The sequence below is a fragment of the Triticum aestivum genome, chromosome 4D (genome assembly GCF_018294505.1).
Source record: "Triticum aestivum cultivar Chinese Spring chromosome 4D, IWGSC CS RefSeq v2.1, whole genome shotgun sequence".
Lineage (NCBI taxonomy): Eukaryota > Viridiplantae > Streptophyta > Magnoliopsida > Poales > Poaceae > Triticum > Triticum aestivum.
This window is the reverse complement of record NC_057805.1, coordinates 94,705,092-94,727,759: the sequence shown is the minus strand read 5'-3', so window position 1 is coordinate 94,727,759 and position 22,668 is coordinate 94,705,092. Positions and strand designations below refer to the sequence as shown.

Below are 22,668 nucleotides of genomic sequence, written 5' to 3'. Positions count from 1 at the left end.
GAGATGGCCAGAAGCGTAGTCTTCGACAGGACTAGCTATCCCCCTTTTATTCTGGCATTCTGCAGTTCAGTCCACTGATATGCCCCTTTACACATATACCCATGCATATGTAGTGTAGCTCCTTGCTTGCGAGTACTTTGGATGAGTACTCACGGTTGCTTCTCTCCCTCTTTTCCCCCTTTCCTTTCTATCTGGTTGTCGCAACCAGATGTTGGAGTCCAGGAGCCAGACGCCACCGTCGACGACGACTCCTACGACACTGGAGGTGCCTACTACTACGTGCAGGCCGCTGACGACGACCAGGAGTAGTTAGGAGGATCCCAGGCAGGAGGCCTGCGCCTCGTTCGATCTGTATCCCAGTTTGTGCTAGCCTTCTTAAGGCAAACTTGTTTAACTTATGTCTGTACTCAGATATTGTTGCTTCCGCTGACTCGTCTATGATCGAGCACTTGTATTCGAGCCCTCGAGGCCCCTGGCTTGTATTATGATGCTTGTATGACTTATTTATGTTTTAGAGTTGTGTTGTGATATCTTCCCGTGAGTCCCTGATCTTGATCGTACACATTTGCGTGCATGATTAGTGTACGGTCAAATCGGGGGCGTCACAAGTTGGTATCAGAGCCGACTGCCTGTAGGAATCCCCCTTTCCACACTCCTTGGCCGAAGTCGAGTCTAGACATTACAAAACTTTTACTAACATGGCTGTGTGTCTTACGGGCCCACGTCGCCATTGGGTGGTACTAGGATCTTTTACTCCTCGACCTTTACTCTGGGACTCTGAACTCTCTTCTACTCGGGTTAAACGAATTTACTAACTCTAACACTAGGATCCCGTGACCGCATTCACCCCAAAGTTGGATAAGCCATAGTTGTTTCTTAGAATAGTATTTTGAACAATTCACACACTGTCATTTGACTCCTTTGAAACGTCTTTGCTTTCAGATGGAACCCACGAGGCAGGTCGTTCGCCACACGACGGCCATTGGTGCCTCGGGATCACCTGCGGTGCTAGCTGAGATGATGACCTATCTGGGTTATCGCTGGCACCCTGAGTTCACCGTCTACGAGGAGTACCAGGACTTTAACCAGGAGCAGTACCGTGCCATCGTCCACCTCTACTCTCGGGAGTATGACTCCACTACTGTGCTGCACACCGCACATGGTGTTGGTGTGACCATCGATATGGCTGTCCACAATGCTGCCTATGCTGCTCTGACACGTCTTCGTGGAGAGTATCGGGAGTTGTACACCTCCCCTTTCAGGCACATTGCTATCGCATCCGATGTTGGTGTGGAGGGATACTATACTGCTGCCTACTCCACTGTCACCGAGAGCCCTTCTACCACCAGAACCTGGTTTCTGCATGCTGATGGGCTGGATCGAGCTAACCGAGCTCTTCGCCACGAGATGTACACCACCCATCAGCACCTTTACCGTGCTCTGACGCTACTGCACCCCTTTGTCCGATCTGGACAGGTACCGCGTACTGCGATCTACCCAGCCAGGACCGTGATGCCCCACGGTGTCGGTTGGCCAGAGGTGGGAGGCTACTCTCCCGCACTTGGTCCTCTTCTGCCACCTGAGCGTCGGGCTCTACACCTGAGTATCCGCGGCCCCCAGTCTGCTGACGTGGAGGGCTATCCGTTGCCTCACTACCAGCTGTCGGGCTACGATTACCTCCACAGTACCTCTTGGGACTGATGTAGTCTTGCTTAGTTAGTATTAGTTGCAGTCGCCGCGAGCCTGTGTGCCGCCTATGATGTTTTAGTCTATGTACTGAACTCTATGCATGACCCCTTTTGTAAGTTATGCCGACTACTATGTAGTAGCTATCGTGCTCCTTTCGTTATGCATGTTTCATCATGAATGATTCTTGTCTTTGCAAATATTTCTCAATGCTGAACTACCCCTGTTATATATTAGCAGGATGGTTAGACCAGGTGGTCGTGGTCGTGGTGGCGATGCCCCACCACCACCTGAGTACATGGCTGGTATGATCCAACAGTTTGAACTGAACCGCCAATTCATGGAAAATATGATGGCTCAGTTTCCTCGCCCCAATATGAACCAGCAGCCAGCCCAAGTGACTCTTCAAGATTTCATACGCCTCAACCCAACCATCTACCGCAGCTCAACTCAGCCTCTGGATGCTGATGACTGGCTCCGTGACATCACCTATGAGATGGAGTCTGCTGATGTAGCCCCTGCCAGCTATGTCACCTTTGCTTCCTTCTTCTTGAAGGGACCCGCAGCTCAATGGTGGGACAGCCACAGGCGTACTCTGCCAGCTGGAACAATCATCACCTGGCCAGACTTCCAAGCTGCTTTCCGTGCCCGCTTCATTCCTCAGGGAGTCATGGACCGGAAGAAGCGTGAGTTCCGCAACCTCACCCAAGGCAACAAAACTGTTGAAGCTTATCAACGGGAGTTTCTGGACTTGTCTCGTTATGCTGAAGAGGACATTGCAACTGATGCACGCAGACAGGAGAAGTTCCGTGATGGCCTTCAAGCTGACATCAAGCTCGCACTTCTAGTGCATGACTTTGCTGATTTCGCCACCTTGGTGAACAAGGCCATCAATGTCGAAACTGGTCTGCAGGAATACCAGAGCTCTCACAGGCGCAACCGTGACACGGGCTCATCTTCGGGCTCGCCCTCACAGAAGCGTAAGATATGGATCCCGAACAGCATGTACCGTCCAAATGCATCTGCCCCAAGGCAGACCTATGCTGCACCTCGTCTGCCTCCACCACCATCTAGGCAGTCAAGACTTCCAGCTCCACCATCCCAAGCTCCTGTTCCCACTCCGAATAATGGCTTGTGCTTCAGGTGTGGTCAACCAGGACACCGTGCTAAGAATGCAACCAGAACCAGAATCAACTGGCCCTTCCAGCAACTGGCCGTGGTAACAATCAGCCCCGCAACAACAATGCTAAGTCTTATGGTCGTGCTCATGCCAACCACGTTGATCTCAACGAAGCTCAAGACCAGCCTGCTACTGTGATGGGTACACTCCTCGTAAATTCAGTACCAGCATCCGTTTTATTTGATACAGGTGCATCGCATTCATTCATGTCAGAAGATTTTGCATACAAGCACGACGTTAAATGTGAGGAGATGAACACTTCGGTACTGGTCAAAACCCCCGTGGGACAGTGTCAAACCTCCTTGGTTGGCATCGATGTCCCCGTGGAAATCGAAGGGCTGGAATTCTATGCCTCTCCCATTATCCTGAAGTCGTCTAACATCGACCTCATTTTGGGTATGGATTGGTTGAAAGCGCATACTGCTTCTATAGTTTGCGCCACTAAAACCGTCCATCTGCTACACCCTTCAGATGAAATAGTTGCTTACCAAGCTCATCTGGTGCAAAATGCCGAGGCAAGGCTCTATGCATTGAATGCATTGAACGCTGCACCACTCGAGGGCATTGAAAACATTCCCGTCGTGCGTGAATTCCTCGACGTCTTCCCTGAAGAACTTCCAGGGATTCCCCCTGCTAGAGCTGTCGAATTCATCATCGACTTGAAACCAGGCACCACTCCTATAGCCAAGCGACCCTACAAAATGCCGCCGCATGAACTCCTTGAGCTTAAGGAGGAAATCGACAAATCTCTTCGCAAAGGATTCATTCGCCCAAGTTGCTCTCCTTGGGGAGCACCTTCTCTCTTTGTCAAGAAGAAGGATGGGACTAACCGATTGGTTCAAGACTACCGTCCTATAAACCAAGCTACCATTCAGAATAAATACCCCCTTCCTCGGATCAATGATCTGTATGATCAACTGGCGGGTTCGTCAGTGTTCTCTAAGCTCGACTTGAGGTTGGGCTACCACCAGATCCGTGTTCGCGAAGAGGATATCCCAAAGACCGCCTTCGTGACTCGCTATGGTTCATACGAGTACACCGTCATGTCTTTCGGTTTAACCAATGCTCCAGCCACCTTCTCTCGTCTGATGAACTATATATTCATGGATTACCTCGACAAGTTCGTCGTGGTTTATCTGGATGATATCCTGGTATTTTCCAAGAACGAAGAAGAACATGCTGAACATCTTCGACTTGTGCTGGAAAAGCTACGAGAGCATCAACTATATGCCAAGTTCTCCAAATGTGAATTCTGGCTACCGGAAGTAACCTATCTTGGGCATGTCATCTCTAAGGATGGTATTGCCGTCAACCCCGAGCGAGTTCAGGCTATTCTTGATTGGACTCCTCCCAAGAACGTTAAGCAAGTCAGAAGTTTTCTCGGTCTCGCCAGCTATTGCCGTCGATTCGTCGAGAACTTCTCCAAGATCGCCAGGCCTCTGACTAACCTGTTACATAAGGGCGTCAAGTTCCAATGGACAGACAAATGTCAGGAAAGTTTCCAGGCACTCAAAGACAAGTTGACTTCTGCTCCAGTTCTAGCTCCACCTGATACTAAGAAGGACTTTGTCATTTACTGCGACGCTTCCCGTCAAGGATTAGGCTGTGTCCTAATGCAAGACCGCAAAGTGATTGCTTATGCCTCTCGGCAATTGCGCCCTCACGAAGAGAACTACCCAGTTCACGACCTCGAACTTGCTGCTGTCATTCATGCGCTGAAGCAGTGGCGACATTACCTTCTCGGTAATCGTTGCGAGATCTTCACTGACCACCAAAGTCTGAAGTATCTGTTTACTCAGCCAGATCTGAACCTCCGTCAACAGAGATGGATGGAGCTTGTTGCAGACTTTGACTTGGGTATTTCCTATACGCCAGGCAAGGCTAATGTAATGGCTGATGCCTTGAGCCGCAAGTCTTACTGCAACCACCTCCAGGTTCACAAAGTTCAGCCCTCGCTTGTTGAAGAATTCAGGAAGCTGAACCTCCATATTGTTCCTCCGGGTGCACTCGCTCCCCCTCCTAAGGAGTTTGGCAAGGTGAACCTCCACGTTGTTACCCAGGGTTCCCTCAATACCCTAGTTGCTAAACCAGATCTCGAGGACAGCATCAAAAGGCTACAGAAGTATGACTCTGAAGCCCACAAGATTAAGCGCTACCTCGCAGAAGGAAAGCCCTCATTCTTCACCATTGCTGAAGATGGCACCTTATACTTCAAGGGCCGCCTAGTGGTGCCATGTGCAGAGAAAAACCTGGATATGACACAGGAAGTTATGAAAGAAGCTCATGATACGCCTCTATGTATCCATCCTGGTAGTACAAAGATGTACCAAGACATCCGTCAGAGATTCTGGTGGTCTAATATGAAGCAAGACATTGCTCGTTATGTTGCTGAGTGTGACGTTTGCCGTCGTATCAAAGCAGAACATCAAAGGCCTGCTGGAACTCTGCAACCTATCTCTATTCCTGAATGGAAATGGGACCATGTTGAGATGGACTTCGTCACTGGATTTCCCAAATCACAGAAAGGTAATGATGCTATTCTTGTCGTCATTGACCGGCTTTCCAAAGTTGCACATTTTCTGGCAGTCAAAGAAACGATCACTGCTAGCCAGTTGGCAACGCTCTATATGTCCAGGATTGTTTCACTCCACGGTATTCCATTGGTTATCAGTTCAGACCGTGGCAGCTTATTCACTTCAAGATTCTGGGCAAGTTTCCAAGAAGCTATGGGAACTCATCTGTCATTCAGTACTGCGTTTCATCCTCAATCGCAAGGACAAGTTGAACGCGTCAACCAAGTTCTCGAAGACATGCTTCGAGCTTGCGTTATTTCCTTCGGCAAGAAATGGGAGGAATCTCTCCCGTATGCTGAGTTCTCTTATAATAATAGCTATCAAGCTAGTCTGAAGATGGCCCCCTTCGAAGTGTTATATGGACGAAAGTGCCGAACCCCTCTGAACTGGTCAGAAACTGGGGAACGTCCACTCTTCGGTCCGGATATTATCCAAGATGCCGAAGAACAAGTCCGCATTATCCGTGAGAATCTCAAGACTGCTCAGTCACGTCAGAAGAGTCAGTATGACCGTCATCATAAAGACATGGTCTATCAACCTGGCGAAAAGGCTTATCTTCGAGTCACACCTATGAAGGGTGCTCACCGCTTCGGGATCAAGGGCAAACTAGCTCCTCGCTATATTGGCCCATTCACTATTCTCGAAAGGCGTGGAAAAGTGGCATACCAACTGGAGCTACCGCCGAACCTTTCTCAGGTTCACGATGTGTTCCATGTGTCACAGCTCCGCCGTTGCTTCAAGGACCCAATCCGAGCTGTGGATCATGAAGTGCTCGAATTGCAGCAAGACCTCTCCTATAAGGAGCATCCGGTCCGCATTCTCGACCAAGCTGAACGCCGCACACGTCAGAAGGCGATCAAGTTTCTCAAAGTCCAGTGGTCGCACCATTCTGAAGATGAGGCCACTTGAGAACGCGAGGATCGCCTGCGTGATGAATACCCCGCACTGTTTCCTTCTACCTCCTAAAATCTCGGGACGAGATTTCTTGTAGTGGAGGAGATTTGTAACGCCCGGATAATTAAGCTACAGTAATCCCACGCTAATGGTGCCACGTCACCACGGTTACTGTTGTTAACCTCGCGATGATTCGAAACCGTTTCGAAATTTAAATTCAAATTAATGTCAATAACAAAAGTTTTCAAATATTAAAATAAAAATGTTCGGGAGATGCCATATTTTGCCTAAGTAAATATGGTGTGGTAAACACATTTTTATAAAATGTCTAAAGAGTTTAAATTAAAATAAAACAGAAAAGCAAATAAATAAAAGAAAAGAAATTACAAAAAGAAAAGAAGACAGAACAAAAACAAAAAAAACAAAAGCCCCCCCTCACTGGACCTGGCCCAACTGGTCCAACCTCCAGCCGCCCGAATGGGCCGGCCCACCTCTCTCCCCTTATCCACACCCCAGGCCCCCCCCCCACCGACACCCCCCCACCCCCGAAATATCCCCCCTCCTCTGCCTCCCCCAATCTGGATCGAGGAGGCGCTCGACCCCGCCGCCACTGGAGGCCACCGCCGCCGACCGCCCCCGCCGGCCTCGCCCTCGCCTCGCCGGAGCGCTGCCTCGCCGGCCTGCCTCCTCCTCCTCGCCGGACTGCGCCTCGTCACCGCATCGCCGTCGTCCCCGTCTCCCCCTCGACCCCCACTGCCGTGACCCTGCATACCCACGGTGAGGCCACCGGCCTCCGTCGCCCGCCCCCTCTCCTCTCAGTCACCGCCGCCCCGCTCGCGCTCCGGCGCCCAGACGCGCTCGCCCGCGCGCCCGCGTCGACCTCGCGCCGCGTGCCCCCCTTTCCCCCGTGCGCCCCGCGCCCGAGCTCCGGACGGGCTCGCGTCCGCCGCGCTCCTCTCCGTGCCGCCCTGCCCGCGGGCTGTGCCGCCGCCGTCCCGCTCCGGCCACTCCGGCCCCGACGCCCTTCCCTCCTTCGGCGACCCCGCCCGCACGCCCGCAGCCTCGCCTCCGCCGTTCGCCTCTGCTCTGCCCGCGTTGCTCCGCCGCCGCTCCGGTGGCTCGTCGGAGCCCCGCCTCCCCTGGCCCTGGCCGCCGGCGCCGGCGTGCGCCGTGCGCGCCCAGCGCCCCGCCCCGTTGCCCGTTCGGGCCGTGCCCGATAACCCGCACCCGCATCGCCTCCCCCCTCTGGGCCACTGCCAGGTGGGCCTCGCCCCACCTGAGCCACTGCCCACTGGGCCCGAACCCCCTGGCCCAATGACAAACGGGCCCCAGCGCCCCAGAACGGTTTTTATAAAAAACTATATATATAAATAAAATAAATTAATAATAATAATAATAAGAATAAATTAATTAATAAAAATAATAAATAAAATAATAATAATAATAATAATAATAATAATAATAAATACAAAATAAAAATAAAAATAATTTTAATTAACTAAATTAATTAAGTTAATTAATCCTGTTTAAATTAATTAAACAGAAATTATTTAGCTAAACCCTAATTAACCTAAACAGAGAATGACACGTGGGTCCCAGTGGACCCACATGTCAGTTTGACTTAGTCAACCCCTGTTGACTGCTGATGTCAGCATGACATCATGCTGATGTCATAAATCCAAATTTCGAATTAAATTAAATAATTAATTAAATTCCATAAATTAATAAAATCTTTAGAAAATCATATCTTTTAATCCGTAACTCGGATTAAAATATTTTCAACATGAAAGTTGCTTAGAACGACGAGACGAATCCAGATACGCAGTCCGTTCGTCCACCACACCTCCCTAACCTATCGAACTCGCAACTTTCCCCCTCCGGTCCATCTGTCTGAAAACGCGAAACATCGGGAATACCTCCCGGATGTTCCCCCCTTCGCCGGTACCACCTACTGTCGCGTTAGGACACACCTAGCACCGCTCATTGTCATGTCACGCATCGTCATGCTTATGTTTGCATTGTATTTACTGTTTCTTCCCCCTCTTCTCTCCGGTAGACTACGAGACCGACACTGCTGCTGCCCAGTTCGACTACGGAGTCGACGACCCCTCCTACTTGCCAGAGCAACCAGGCAAGCCCCCCCCCCCCCTTGATCACCAGATATCGCCTATTCTTCTCTATACTGCTTGCATTAGAGTAGTGTAGCATGTTACTGCTTTTCGATATCCTATCCTGATGCATAGCCTATCCTTGCTACTACTGTTGTTACCTTTACCTGCAATCCTACATGCTTAGTATAGGATGTTAGTTTTCCATCAGTGGCCCTACATTCTTGTCCGTCTGCTGTGCTATACTATCGGGCCGTGATCACCTGGGCGGTGATCACGGGTATATACTTATATACTATATACATGACACATGTGATGACTAAAGTCGGGTCGGCTCGTAGGAGTACCCGCAAGTGGATCTTTGTGGCGGAGCGACAGGGCAGGTTGAGACCGCCTAGGTGAGAGGTGGGCCTGGCCCTGGTCGGCATTCGCGGATACTTAACACGCTTAACGAGATCTTGGTATTTGATCTGAGTCTGGCCATTTGGTCTATACGCACTAACCATCTACGCGGGAGTAGTTATGGGTATCCCGGCGTCGTGGTATCAGCCGAAGCCTTCTTGACGTCAGCGACTGAGTGGCGCGCGTCGGATTGGACTGGAACGCCACTAGGCTAGGTCTGCTTCCGGCCGCGTACGCAACGTGCAGGTGTGCATAGGGCGATGGGCCCAGACCCCTGCGCGCATAGGGTTAGACCGGCGTGCTGACCTCTCTGTTGTGCTTAGGTGGGGCTGCGACGCGTTGATCTTATGAGGCCGGGCATGACCCAGAAAAGTGTGTCCGGCCAAATGGGATCGAGCGTGTTGGGTTATGTGGTGCACCCCTGCAGGGAAGTTTATCTATTCGAATAGCCGTGTCCCTCGGTAAAAGGACGACCCGGAGTTGTACCTTGACCTTATGACAACTAGAACCGGATACTGAATAAAATACACCCTTCCAAGTGCCAGATACAACCCGGTGATCGCTCTCTAACAGGGCGACGAGGAGGGGATCGCCGGGTAGGATTATGCTATGCGACGCTACTTGGAGGACTTCAGTCTACTCTCTTCTACATGCTGCAAGATGGAGATGGCCAGAAGCGTAGTCTTCGACAGGATTAGCTATCCTCCTCTTATTCTGGCATTCTGCAGTTCAGTCCACTGATATGCCCCTTTACACATATACCCATGCATATGTAGTGTAGCTCCTTGCTTGCGAGTACTTTGGATGAGTACTCACGGTTGCCTTTCTCCCTCTTTTTCCCCCCTTCCTTTCTACCTGGTTGTCGCAACCAGATGCTGGAGCCCAGGAGCCAGACGCCACCGTCGACGACGACTCCTACGACACTGGAGGTGCCTACTACTACGTGCAGGCCGCTGACGACGACCAGGAGTGGTTAGGAGGATCCCAGGCAGGAGGCCTGCGCCTCGTTCGATCTGTATCCCAGTTTGTGCTAGCCTTCTTAAGGCAAACTTGTTTAACTTATGTCTGTACTCAGATATTGTTGCTTCCGCTGACTCGTCTGTGATCGAGCACTTGTATTCGAGCCCTCGAGGCCCCTGGCTTGTATGATGATGCTTGTATGACTTATTTATGTTTTAGAGTTGTGTTGTGATATCTTCCCGTGAGTCCCTGATCTTGATCGTACACATTTGCGTGCATGATTAGTGTACGGTCAAATCGGGGGCGTCACACTCCGATGGTACTTGTTGAGTTGGCATAGATCAAGATTAGGATTTTCCACTCCGATTGTTTGAGAGGTATCTCTGGGCCCTCTCGGTAATGCACATCAATATAAGCCTTGCAAGCAATGTGACTAATGAGTTAGTTGCGGGATGATGCATTACGGAACGAGCAAAGAGACTTGCCGGTAACGATATTGAACTAGGTATTGAGATACCGACGATCGAATCTCGGGCAAGTAACATACCGATGACAAAGGGAACAACGTATGTTGTTATGCGGTTTGACCGATAAAGATCTTCATAGAATATGTAGGAACCAATATGAGCATCCAGGTTCCGCGATTGGTTATTGACTGGAAACGTGTCTCGGTCATGTCTACATAGTTCTCGAACCCGTAGGGTCCGCACGCTTAACGTTCGGTGACGATCGGTATTATGAGTTTATGTTTTTTGATGTACCGAAGATAGTTTGGAGTCCCGGATATGATCACGGACATGACGAGGAGTCTCGAAATGGCCGAGACATAAAGATCGATATATTGGACAACTATGTTTGGACATCGGAAGGGTTCCGAGTGAGTTCGGGCATATACCGGAGTACCGGGGGGTTACCGGAACCCCCCGGGGAGTGTAATGGGCCTTAGTGGAGAGAGAGAGGGGCAGCCAGGGCAGGCTGTGCGCCCCCTCCCCCTCTAGTCCGAATTGGACTAGGTAAGGGGGCGACGCCCCTCTTTCCTTCTCCCTCTTTCCTCCTTCTCTCCTACTCCTACTACATGGAAGGGGGGAATCCCACTCCCGGTGGGAGTAGGACTCCCCATGGGGCGCGCCATAGGAGGGTCGGCCCTCCCCCTCCTCCACTCCTTTATATACGGGGGAGGGGGGCACCCCATAGACACACAAGTTGATCATTGATATTTTAGCCGTGTGCGGTGCCCCCCTCCACCATAATCCACCTCGGTCATATCGTCGTAGTGCTTAGGCGAAGCCCTGCACCGGTAACTTCATCATCACCGTCATCACGCCGTCGTGCTGATGAAGCTCTCCCTCGAAGCTCTACTGGATCGTGAGTTCGTGGGATGTCACCGAGTTGAACGTGTGCAGATCGCGGAGGTGCCGTACGTTCGGTACTAGGATCAGTCGATCGTGAAGACGTACAACTACATCAACCGTGTTGTCATAACGCTTTCGCTTTCGGTTTACGAGGGTACGTGGACAACACTCTCCCCTCTCATTGCTATGCATCACCATGATCTTGCGTGTGCGTAGGATTTTTTTTTTGAAATTACTACATTCCCCAACAAAAGCATCGGATACAAACGCAAACCACACACCCAAGGCAAGATACAAGAATGTCGGGCACCGACACACAACCACAACGACTACAAAGCACCTAAAGATGAGCAAAACGAAGCCCCTTAGATTCGACGGAGAACACCACCACGAGGAGCGATCGTCCGGGAAGATGTGTAACGGACATGCCAGACCGAGGACTCCAAGACGGTGCCTCCAGGAAGGGCACGACCATGAACGTCGCCACCGTCCGATCTGAGGATCGAGTTTTCACCCGGAGTAAGATGGAAGGGGTAGAAGCACCACGACGGAGCCTGCAAGGAGGACACGACGTCCACGGACGCCGTCACCGTCAACCAGTACACAAACTGGGTAGGTGATGTACCCCGGTGCTTCAACTCTTCCGCCGCCCTGGTCCGTCAACACACGCAGGCATGCCGCCCAAGCAGCCATGGTGCCAGCATCTGAGCCGCGCAGCCCGCCCACGACCAACGCACGACTCCCACCGCCAGGGCTGCCGCCCCGCCATGAGACCACCCTGTAGCAACCAAAGGCCACGGCTTTGGTCAGATCTGCAACCCCAACCACCTCCAAAATCGCCGGCGGCCAGCCTGCCTCGGGAAGGGCCGCGACCATACATCGACCGGGGGAAGGGGAAGGTGGAGAAGTGGCCCATGGCCACGACCGACGCCTTGCCGGCTCCAGCTCCCCCCCCCCCCCCGAAACAGAGTTCCGCCCCCGTGTTGAAGGCCCACGGCACCGGGAGGCATCGGCCGCCGCCAGAGGCCGGAGAGGGAGGGTGGCCGAGCTGTCGCCGCCGCCACCCAAAGACGCCACCAGGGAGACCCGCCCGAGCCGAGCGCCGGGACCCAACTGCGAGGGCCCGACTGGGAGGGAGCAGCTCAACACCTCCGCTGTCGCCCCCCCCCCCCAGAGACCACGGCGAGAGGCCGCCCGCGACCCGGTCAGCCGCAACCCACGGCGCCGGACACAACACCGAGGCGCTGCTGGAAACACCGCCGCCGACGCCCCACCAGCCCGCACCACCGCCATGCCATCCGCCGCCTGACGCCACGCCACCATCGCCGGCCTGCTCCGGGGCGCCGCCACGCCTGACACCGAGTGCGGCGCCCCGCCCGCGAGATCGGATCCGCGTCAACCCCACGCGCGAGGGACGAGAAGGCCCCACCGCCGCCGGTGACGGCTGGGCTTTGCCCGGCCGCGCCCTTTGGCGGCGGCGAGGGAGGAGAGGGCAGGCGGAGGGGAGTTCGGCGGCGGGGATTTTGGGGTCCTCCCCGGTGCCTCGCGGGTGGCGGCGGGGGAGGGGGGGAGGGAACCCTAGGGGGAGTAGGTGCGACGAGAGAGTAGCCGCCGTTTTCAGATTTTTACATCTTTGGTTTGGACCATCTATTGGAGTTGCTCTTTTGAACCATCAATTTGAACCATCTGTTGGTGTTGAGCGTTTTTCGGAGCTCCAAAATGCATTTTTTTAGCAGTTTAAATTTTACATGTCCGATTTAGGACCGTCAGAATTTGAACCATCTATTGGAGATGCTCTAACGATATAGTCTTCAGCGACGCGATTCGTGCATCTACCAAGTTCTGCGAGCGATCAGCGATGAGGGTGTAAACTGTAGGGCATTAGGGCTTATCCGAGCGACGGGATTACTGGAAGGTTTGCAATAGTGAGTAGTCGCTGTAATGTCTCTTTCTTGCCTCTTTAGGGGCGTTGTAGCCGCTTGAACAGCATGTACCGGGCGTCTGCCCTTTCCCTTCTATACTATTGATGCATCCGGCTTGGACGTATCATTAAAAAAATATGTACTTGACATAAGATGAATATAACAACTGAGACAGACTAAAACCAACTTTTCGTACCAAACTCTCATTCTCTTTTCTCGCTGTAGCCAAACACGCTGAGAAAGAAAATTCTGTCGAGAAGGCCGCCAAACTCGAATTCGTCGGTGCCGCTCATGCGTATACGCGGTGTTTTGCCCGGTGTGCGACAGTACGCACGCGGAGGGCCAGCCGAGTCGGCGAGGGCCGACTTTCTTCGGCAGGGTCCTCGGTTCCCACCTACACCTACAGTGATGGCCGCCGCTCCAATGATTCTTCCATGTCCCCCATGTGCGCGCCTCTACGACGCTCCAATCTAGTGGTAGTCCGTTCAGACTAGTGGTACGATAACCAAAGCTGATTTTTCTCGCAACAAGGACGTGGACAGCGTCAGGTAGTTTGAGACTTGGTTCCGACGTTTGATTTGTGTCGCCTTCATTTTGGGTGCGGCGCAATCTGAGCTCCCAAGGATCGATGCTCCCGAACTACTCGTACCACCAAAATCTTAATTGCCGCAAGGAAAAACATGTGCTCGACTCAACAGCACACATGAAACGATGGCGACGGGAAAATGAAAAGGAAAATATAAGACGGATTTTTCTTCCTTCTGCATATAATGTAATAAACAATTAAAAAAGGCAAGAGAGAGTGAAATGACACCGTACGTAAGTACCTAAACGACACTATTAACGATAACTAAGCAAGCACGGCATGTTAATCATGCATGGTGGCCTATATTTAGAGTCGTCAGGACGGGAACGTGGAGGACACTTCGCCTACTACGGCAACTGTCTGGTGCTTTGTATACAAAAATACCAAAAATCGTATGTAGACAGTAGACGTGCCCGGAAAGCAAGAAAAATAAGCAAAAACAAGAGCATGTATAGAATGGAGGAATATGTGGTATAAAACAGTTCTGAGGCCTCAAGGCAATTCCTTTCAAATCAAAATATAGAAACATTGTCACAGTCAAGCCAACTTTAAGAATAATGTACCCGCAAAAAGAAAATAACAGTAGAGTGAAATTTAAATTTTACCTCTTAAGATGCAATTTATGATGTACAGTTGAGTGAATCATACCTTTTACCATTCAAAATTTGAAACATAGTTCGAAAAACAAAAATGTCATACTTGTTATCAATAGCAATAATGGGCCAGGCTTAATTAAAGCCCATTTACATTATGTACTAGTCCATGCCAATTTTATCATTTTTTCTTGACTTATTATGTTGTCATTTTTTTGCGAGAAAACTTTCAATCTATTCATCTTCAATCATAGTAGTACAACGAACATCGGAAATAATAAAAATTACATCTAAATTCATAGACCACCTAGCGACGACTACATGGACTGAAGCGAGCCGAAGACGCGTCGTCATCATCGCTCCTCTATCGCCGTAGTCAGACACAGCTTACTGTAGTAGACAGCCGGTAAGTCGTTGTGCTAAGGCCCCATAGGACCAGCACACCAAATTATGTTGTCATTTTTAATTGGCAATTTTTGACATGTTAATTTCTGTATTGTCTACGTTATTTCATTTTATTTTGAAACTTCAAGCGCATTTAAAGGTGTTGGCTACACCGGTTGCATCACAAGTCCAGTGCACCAGATAGTTCCCCTTCCTCTCATGCCATGTTAGTTTTTTCGACCAATTTTTTCCTAGTTGTCTGTTCGGCATAACAAAAAAAAATGTCTTCTTATGTGACTATTATGCGCAACAAATTATAATGATGAAAATGACATGTAAATGATGATGTGCAAGACGATTTGTGAATGTCGGTAATGTACAGGTACTGGTTGCTACTTTCTAAGATGATGAATACATTCTCGGTTAGGCAGTGTTGGTGTTTACAAAGCTAGATTTTAAACAACATCGTATAGGCGAATTGAGCATAGCTTATTAGCTTTTATTGTAGGCTTTCCGACAATGTTCATTTAGTAGGAGGAGAGGTTCATGTATATGCCAACTCAGTATCTGCAAAACTGTTTCTCGGCCTCCTATAAAAATATGCCAAGTGGTGCTTGTCCGTCTGGTCTCGGGTTTTTTTAGTATCTGAAAAGCTAGCGTTCACAGAAATAGAGTATGCAAGCATAACATGTATGTGAGCAACCACTTGGTAAGCGTGGTAAAAGCAATCTCAAAAAAAAAACATGTATGTGAGCATGTGCAACTGTGCTGTGTTCATTAGATGAAGAAAACCGCCTTACAATGCCCCTGTCCACACCTTTCTGGTAGCAAGACAAACAAGGGCGAGAAATTTGCAATGCCAAACATTAGCAAGACAAACAAGGGCGAGAAATTTGCAATGCCAAACATTAGGCGCAGCGACGAACAAAAGAACCCAAATTCGCCATAAAGCGTGTTCCGTCAGTACGAGCAACATAAAATACACAGAGTTGTAATGGCTTTGACGGTCAAACGCTGATGCTTCCAAGTTGGCTGCCCGGTGAAACACGGTGATCTTCTACCACGCACGGGGCTGCCCGGTAACACAAAATGCACCAGTTCATCAAACTCCCAAGCTCTCAACAAACGCTCATGTTTCATGCAAAATACTAGTACTACTGTAGAGACCAACGACGAAGACGGAGCTATTCCACCAGTTGTACTTCTACCACGCACGCGGCTGCCCGCTCCCGCCACGGCCGCCGCCTCTCGCCCACGTCCCCACCGGCCGCCACGCGGTCTGCTGCTGCTTCTGCACCGCGCTGCCCCTTCCTGTCCAACCGCCTCCCGGTCGGAAGCTGTACGCGCCACCGTCGGCGCCGCCATCGAACCAGCCACCTTGGAAACCTCTCCCGTCGCTGCCACCAGCGGCGTCCCCTCTCCCCCGCCAGAAGCCGTTCCTCCTGATCTGCTGGGTCTCGGTGGTGGCGGCGCCGAAGCCTCCTCTACCCCGCCCCATCCATCCCGTTCCGGCATTCTTCACCTCTTCCCTCGGCTGCATCGCCGGCGAGCTCCCCTTCCACAGGGTATCTGGCCTGCAGGTGACCGTCGGTGGCCTTGGCCCCGGGTACGTGTGCCACATGGGTCTCGTCCGAATGTCACTTTCAGTAACAGCCTGCATAACATTCAGAGATCGAATGAAGCTCCAGATTAATTTATGGAAATCATGTAGTACAACGTCATACCAACCAACCTTGTCAGGGACGATGACATTGTCGAGCAGTCTTGATATTGGCTTCACCGCCTCAGGATTGAAGAACATTGCCGATCTGAAACATCACAAGATAGATTATAAATCAGCTTGAGACGGCCTAGCCACCCCCAATGCATGAACATAGTAGTTTCGGGAAGAAAAAAAATTCTTGCATTGTCTGATCATGTGTGATGTCTGGGAGATCTCTTATCGGCGAGCGAAAAAGGCCGTTGCTTGGAGCATCCTCATCTTGGGATAACCATCCTGTGATTTCACTGTTATGATGGAAAAGTGAAGGAAAGTCCAGGATCAGTTCAGATTGCTCTGAAATTTGGAGCAGAACAGAAAATCCAGTATCTGCCTATCAGGTTTTCATATGTTCAGATTTCCAAGTACCTGGTGGATATCAGAATCTTCTTCTCGGATATTGGCGCAAATGCTGCATTATTTGCCAGAGAGCTTGAGTTCCGTAGTAAGATCTTCTCTTGCCGGATAGTGTTCCTTCGCATCTCATGCAACTGATGTGCAAACAAGGTAAGAATCCATATCTTTGTGACTTGCGATTTATGCAATGCTGGTTTGTACTAGTTGAGAATACATACTGCGAGATCCTTCTCTACTGTTTGTGTGGCTGAAAGCAGCAGCTTCACATCTATAAATGGCAACTTTGCAACACCCTGAAATAGGAAGCTACCATCAGTCCTTTTTTGCTATCACAACTACTTGATCAGCTTGCGTTGGATTTCTCAGTTGAACCAGTTCATGTTAGTGCATATGAACGGATGGCTTACTTGCCACAGGAAGCGTTTTCCGTGTGTATCAATCGCCAGATCTGGTGACAAGTGAATTGCATGCCACATCAATAGACAAAGAGTCTGATGATATTAACTACAGGTTAACAAATTTACCTGAGGGGTAGAACATTTGTATCGTGGACTCTTCACAGGCCATTAATTTGCTGTAGCATTTTGGAAGGGCACATGAGCTGCAACAAAAAAAAAACTGATTAATTCTCAGGAAATGATAATAAATAATATTCATGAACAAACATGCCTTTCTGGTGGCAACACTGCCATTAGCTGATCAAATGGTCGTAGTGGTTTGTCCACGGTGAAAGATATCTTGAACTGTGACAGGTGTTTCAGATCCGATGCGAAAGGAGCATAATAGAATGGATAGTACCTGCAAAGAAACATTGCACTATCAAACACTTGTCTATCTATTGGAACTATCGAACTTCACAAGTCACTAGTGTGAGAATATGATTAAATTAACTGGCTGTTGGGACCAGTGTCGTTATAATAATTCATAACAATGTATTACAGTATGTGAGGAAATACATAGACAAAAAGATACAATTTGCACTATATGCTTCGTCCTACCAACTCCATGATGGTACGTCAGAAAAATAGTATCGGAGCACCCAACACAATCCTTCCAAGTACTTCTGGACCTAAATCAGCAAAAACAACATATTAAGCAATCTAAAATGTTATAACCCTGCCAAACCGCATGAGTATGAGACTATTTGCAGGAAAAAGAAGGAAAAAATCAGAACCATTTCTGTCTGCAGCCTCCCAATTTCGTTAGAGGTTTCAGCACCAAACTTCTCCTTGTAGAACCGGGACTTCCATCCTGGCAATCCCAGTCTTATCTGCAGTATATATGTCAAATTTTGCACATAGAAAAAATGTCTTTCCAATAGGCGACACCAAGTCACTAACCCTGTCATGTTTAGAGGATCCATTTTTGAAAAGATCTTGCTTACTACGCAGATTATCCTTCAGATCTCTTTTCAGCTCTAAGGTATTCTCAGTAACCTGCCAGATAGATACACCAGAAAATATACATATAGGAAATCAACAAGGATGTTCAAGCATTTCTTAATACGTAGCAGAAATAAACAAAATGCCCATACATCAGGCTTGTCATCAGTGCAAACAGAGATACACTCTTGTTCAAGGACATCTGCACTCTCTTCCTGCACAGAAGAGCCAATTAGATCTCTGTGCATGTACATTCCATCGACTATAACTAATCCTTACCACAATTTCATAGTTTCTTTCATTCCATTCATCTTCTGCAGCTTGACGCTGTATCTTGCGAAGTAACTTCTGCAATTAACCAAGTAACAGACAGATGATCGAATGCTAAGTAGGAGTGCATGCATACTCTTGACAAGGATGGGAAGATACCTCTCGCAGTTCATATCTTTTGAGAAATATTTTCTCTTCATGCAACGAGAGTTCATGGAGGAACTTCTCCAACCTTGAGATTTTCACATAGGCGGCATGCTTATCTTTGATCTGTTTCCAGGCGTAGCAACTAAGCAACATTAGAATAACTCAATGGATAGTTATCAATGGAAAATAAGAGGCTTAAATCCTACACGTACTTTGTCAGTATCAACAATATAGCCCCCCATTTTTTTGTACATGGTTTTGTACACGTCAATGAGAAGATCGACTGCATACTGCCAAATGGAACATACATTAGAGAAAATTATGTATTTTTCAGCTCATTTCACATATGACCAAGTGCTGCTAAAACCATATAGCTACACATACTTCATGTATCTCGAGTGAAGGAATGTGTGGAATGAAATCATTTCCCGTCAAGAAACAAATAAATATGAAGTCGTCGATCAGCCTATCAATGTCATGCTTGCAACCCGGTATAGTCATTTCAAGCTCCAAGTACTCTCTCAGAACCCATATGTTGAGGAACTGCAACAATGTAAATGGCATTATCCGCATAGTCAGAATGAGAACTTTCCAGTAATATCATTGTGGGGAACAAACCTGATACGGTTTCTTGGGCAACTTGCCCTTAGATCTTGCCTCTGTTATCCTGGGGAACCAGCCTCTGCACTTTACTTTTGGTAACTCTTGGGCTGTGAAACTTTTATCAGTCACAGGAACACAAATATCTGGCTGGTGATTTTGGCGTAGCACGTCCTGTTTAAATTTACAGAAGAGTATTCTCAGCTCCAATGCAACTGCAAAATGCTAGCTTTACTTTGACAGTAAAGATTAAATACTGCCTAGTAAATTCCATATGCTGCATAGGCTATTGCAGCGTTAATCATGTTCAACATTTCATTGGTGCCTGGAGTTATCACTGAGAAGGGATGAACAAGCTACCTCCCGCAAAATCGAGAAATGGACTTTATGAGACGCCAAAGCAAGCATTATCAAATCCGCATCCTGCGTAATTCTTCAGAGTTAACTAGAATATATAAATTCATACCAGCCCATAAAGTTCCTTCCGCATCAGAGACAATCAAGTTCCTTTTGCAATTAAATTTCGTACCAGCCCATAGAGACAATGGCGAGTGTTCGGATCATAGCTTTCCATGCTCCGTTGTGCGCGGATGAATGACATGATCTTATGCTCCCCTTCTCCAGGAACATTTGCATCAGAGAGTATCACCTTCAGAAACAGGCATATTTTTGTCAATATTAAACAGTTTACAGTTCACATGATACATTTGCTGCAAGTGCATGATCGAAACAAAACCTTGACGTCTTTCCACCGGGGATGGCTGCTCAACCGTGCTCGGACGTAGTACTCGAGTGCGGCCGACAGCTTCTCCATGAACTCGGTACCGGGAGTGATAATATTGGGGTCTGAGACCTCACGTGGTGCATCGTCCCGCGGCAGCACCTCCTTCCCCTGAGCCCTGAACCTCTCCCTCATGATGCTCTCCTCAAGCTCCTGGAAGAAAAACAAAGCAAGATATTCAACTGATTCACAAGGTTACAGGAATGGAAATGCAGATATAGAAGGAAAGAAGAAGTTTCACGTACGGCCTCTTTAGCGGCCTTGGCGGATTTGAAGCGCCTGGCCCGCTGCTGGTTCATCTTGGCGCGAGGGGCGACGCCATCTGCATGCATGCACGCGGCCATGGAATCAGCATGCGCGCATAGGTGTTGAGGACGAAGCTGGATGCAGAGTTCGTTGTCTGGATGCTGAGGAAGAAGAGGACGGAGCGAGCGAACCTACTGCCAGGTAGAGGAGCCTCCGGGGCCGGACATGCGGAGCAGGAGGTCCATGTAATCGAACATGGACCGGAACACCTCGTCGAACGTCGCCGGAGGAGGGCACGCCTGCGTGCGTGCGCAACAATCGCAGGTGAGAGACCAAACCAGATCGACCAAGAACTCGCGAGATCGTACATGGACCGAGATAGTGCATCGGCATATGAGTTACCGTCTGGTCCTCCGGGTGGAAGCAGGCGTGGATGATGCCGTTCATGTCCAGGTAGAGGTTGTCGAAGTAAACGGCGGCGGCGCCACCAGCAGGACAGTCTTCTTCCTCGACGGCGGGGGTGACGATGTTGGGGTACTTCTCCACGAGCCACCGGTAGAACGAAGGCACTCCCATGGCGGTCGGCTAGCCAGCTCGCCAGCAAGCTGCCTGCAGCGACAGCTCAAGCTACTTACCCAGGCTCCGATGTTGGCAATGGATTGAGAGGGGGATCGATGGTAGAGGAAGGTATGCTGGACTACTACTACTAGTACTGGTAGAGTAGTGCTAGTACTGGTCGCGGCGTGGCGAGGGATAGGGGATACGGAGCGGCAAACGAGTTGATGGGAAGGGGATATGGAGGCAGGCGACTGGGCCAGCCTAGGGGAGGGAGGTGACCGATGCGTCACGTCTTGCCGCCGACTCGCCAAGACTCGTCGCACGGCGCGGGAAACGAGGGGCAGCTGCTGCTCGGGCTTGGCAGAGAGCTGGCGTGCATGGGGAAGCTAAGCTAAGCAAATCAATGATGAGAGCTATAAAGATTTTCTCGGCGCCATAAAACGCTATATGATTTTTATTTTTGGCTTATAAGTAAAGACTATTTTTAAATCGTGAATCCTAATCTTCTGGTTTTGAAATTGGCATCTTGAACCTTCAGGTTTCTTTCCGTTCAAAGGGTATTACAAAGAAATTTTGAAGGATACTAATTCATGTACCACTTCCCTTTATATCCTCTTTGATTCACAGAATTGTAAAAACACGAAAATAGAAAAAACACATGATTGAGATAGAGGTAAATACATTACTAGTGCTTGAACTTGCCACGAATGTGCACTTTGGTGCCTGAACTTGTAAAATACATTGAACTGATTTCATAACTTGACACGGACGTGCATATACAGTTCAAATCTCGTTTTTATACGTCCATGACGCTCACGAGGCACGTCAGGATGTAAGGGATAAGGCGTGTGGCCTGTTTTTTTTTTGAAAAACCTCCTAAAATAATTTGTCCTTACAAAAAGGCCCTCAAAGAGAAATTGTTAAATTGAAAAAAAAAATTAATCTATATATATTTCTGAATTGATTGGATTGCTTATCACATGTGTCATGTGGTATCTATTAATCTATTAGTAATTAAAACTGGTCCAGGGTTCAAACCACACGCACATGTGTGCGTGGCTAGCCAGTCAACCCGTTCAAATTTAGTGTCAAGAAAGGATTCATATACTTTATAAACATAAAGTTGAACAACATAAATTAAAATTCACAATAGTAGATTATCCTCGTTCCTTCACAAAAAAGTTAGGGTTTCTGCCTCCCGCCGCCGCCGCCGCAGGTTCGCCTTCTCTTCGGTGGCCCTAGGGCCATGGGGGCGCGGTGAATCTCGGCAAGGGTCGGCAGGAGGGCTCCGGTTTTAGTCGTTTCTTTCAGTTTTGCTAGGGTTTGTGTCCTGCTCGGGAAGACGAGACGGCGGCGGCTCCCTGAAGATGGAATAAAGGTCTCCCCGCCTAGCCCCCATTCCGGCGGTGCGTCTAGCACTGTTGGTGGATGTGTGGAGGTGTGTCTCCGGCGGATCTATCTTTGGTGGATTTGCTCGGATCTCATTGTTGTTCGTCTACGTTCGCGTGTCTTCGGATTGGATCTTTCTGATCTACGTTATTCTTCATCTGCGGCGGTTGCTGTTCTGGTGTGCTGGTCCTACGGGGCCTTAGCACGACGACTTCCCGACTGTCTACTACAACAAGTCGTGCCCGACTCCGGCGATGGAGGAGCGATGACAGCGGCGCGCGTTCGGCTCGCTTCAGTGCTGTTAGTCGTCGCTAGGTGGTCTATGGATCTGGATGTAATTTTTGTTATTTTTGGTATTCGTTGTACTTCCTTGATTGAAGATGAATAGATCGGAAATTTTCTCGAAAAAAAGAACAACATAAATTAAAAATATTTATTCCAGCAAATAGTGGCATTGATTTGAACTTGCAACCAGGGGCTATATGGCGGCCGCACATACCACTTCAACCGACAACACCGAATGGCAAAATGATAAATTT

The 22,668-nt window shown here is 49.2% G+C and overlaps 1 pseudogene; it reads right to left on the bottom strand.

Moving 5' to 3' along the window:
* Nucleotides 1-15,414: 15,414 nt before the first annotated feature.
* On the bottom strand, nucleotides 15,415-20,922 carry LOC123099713 (5'-3' exoribonuclease 2-like; annotated as a pseudogene).
* Nucleotides 20,923-22,668: the final 1,746 nt, after the last annotated feature.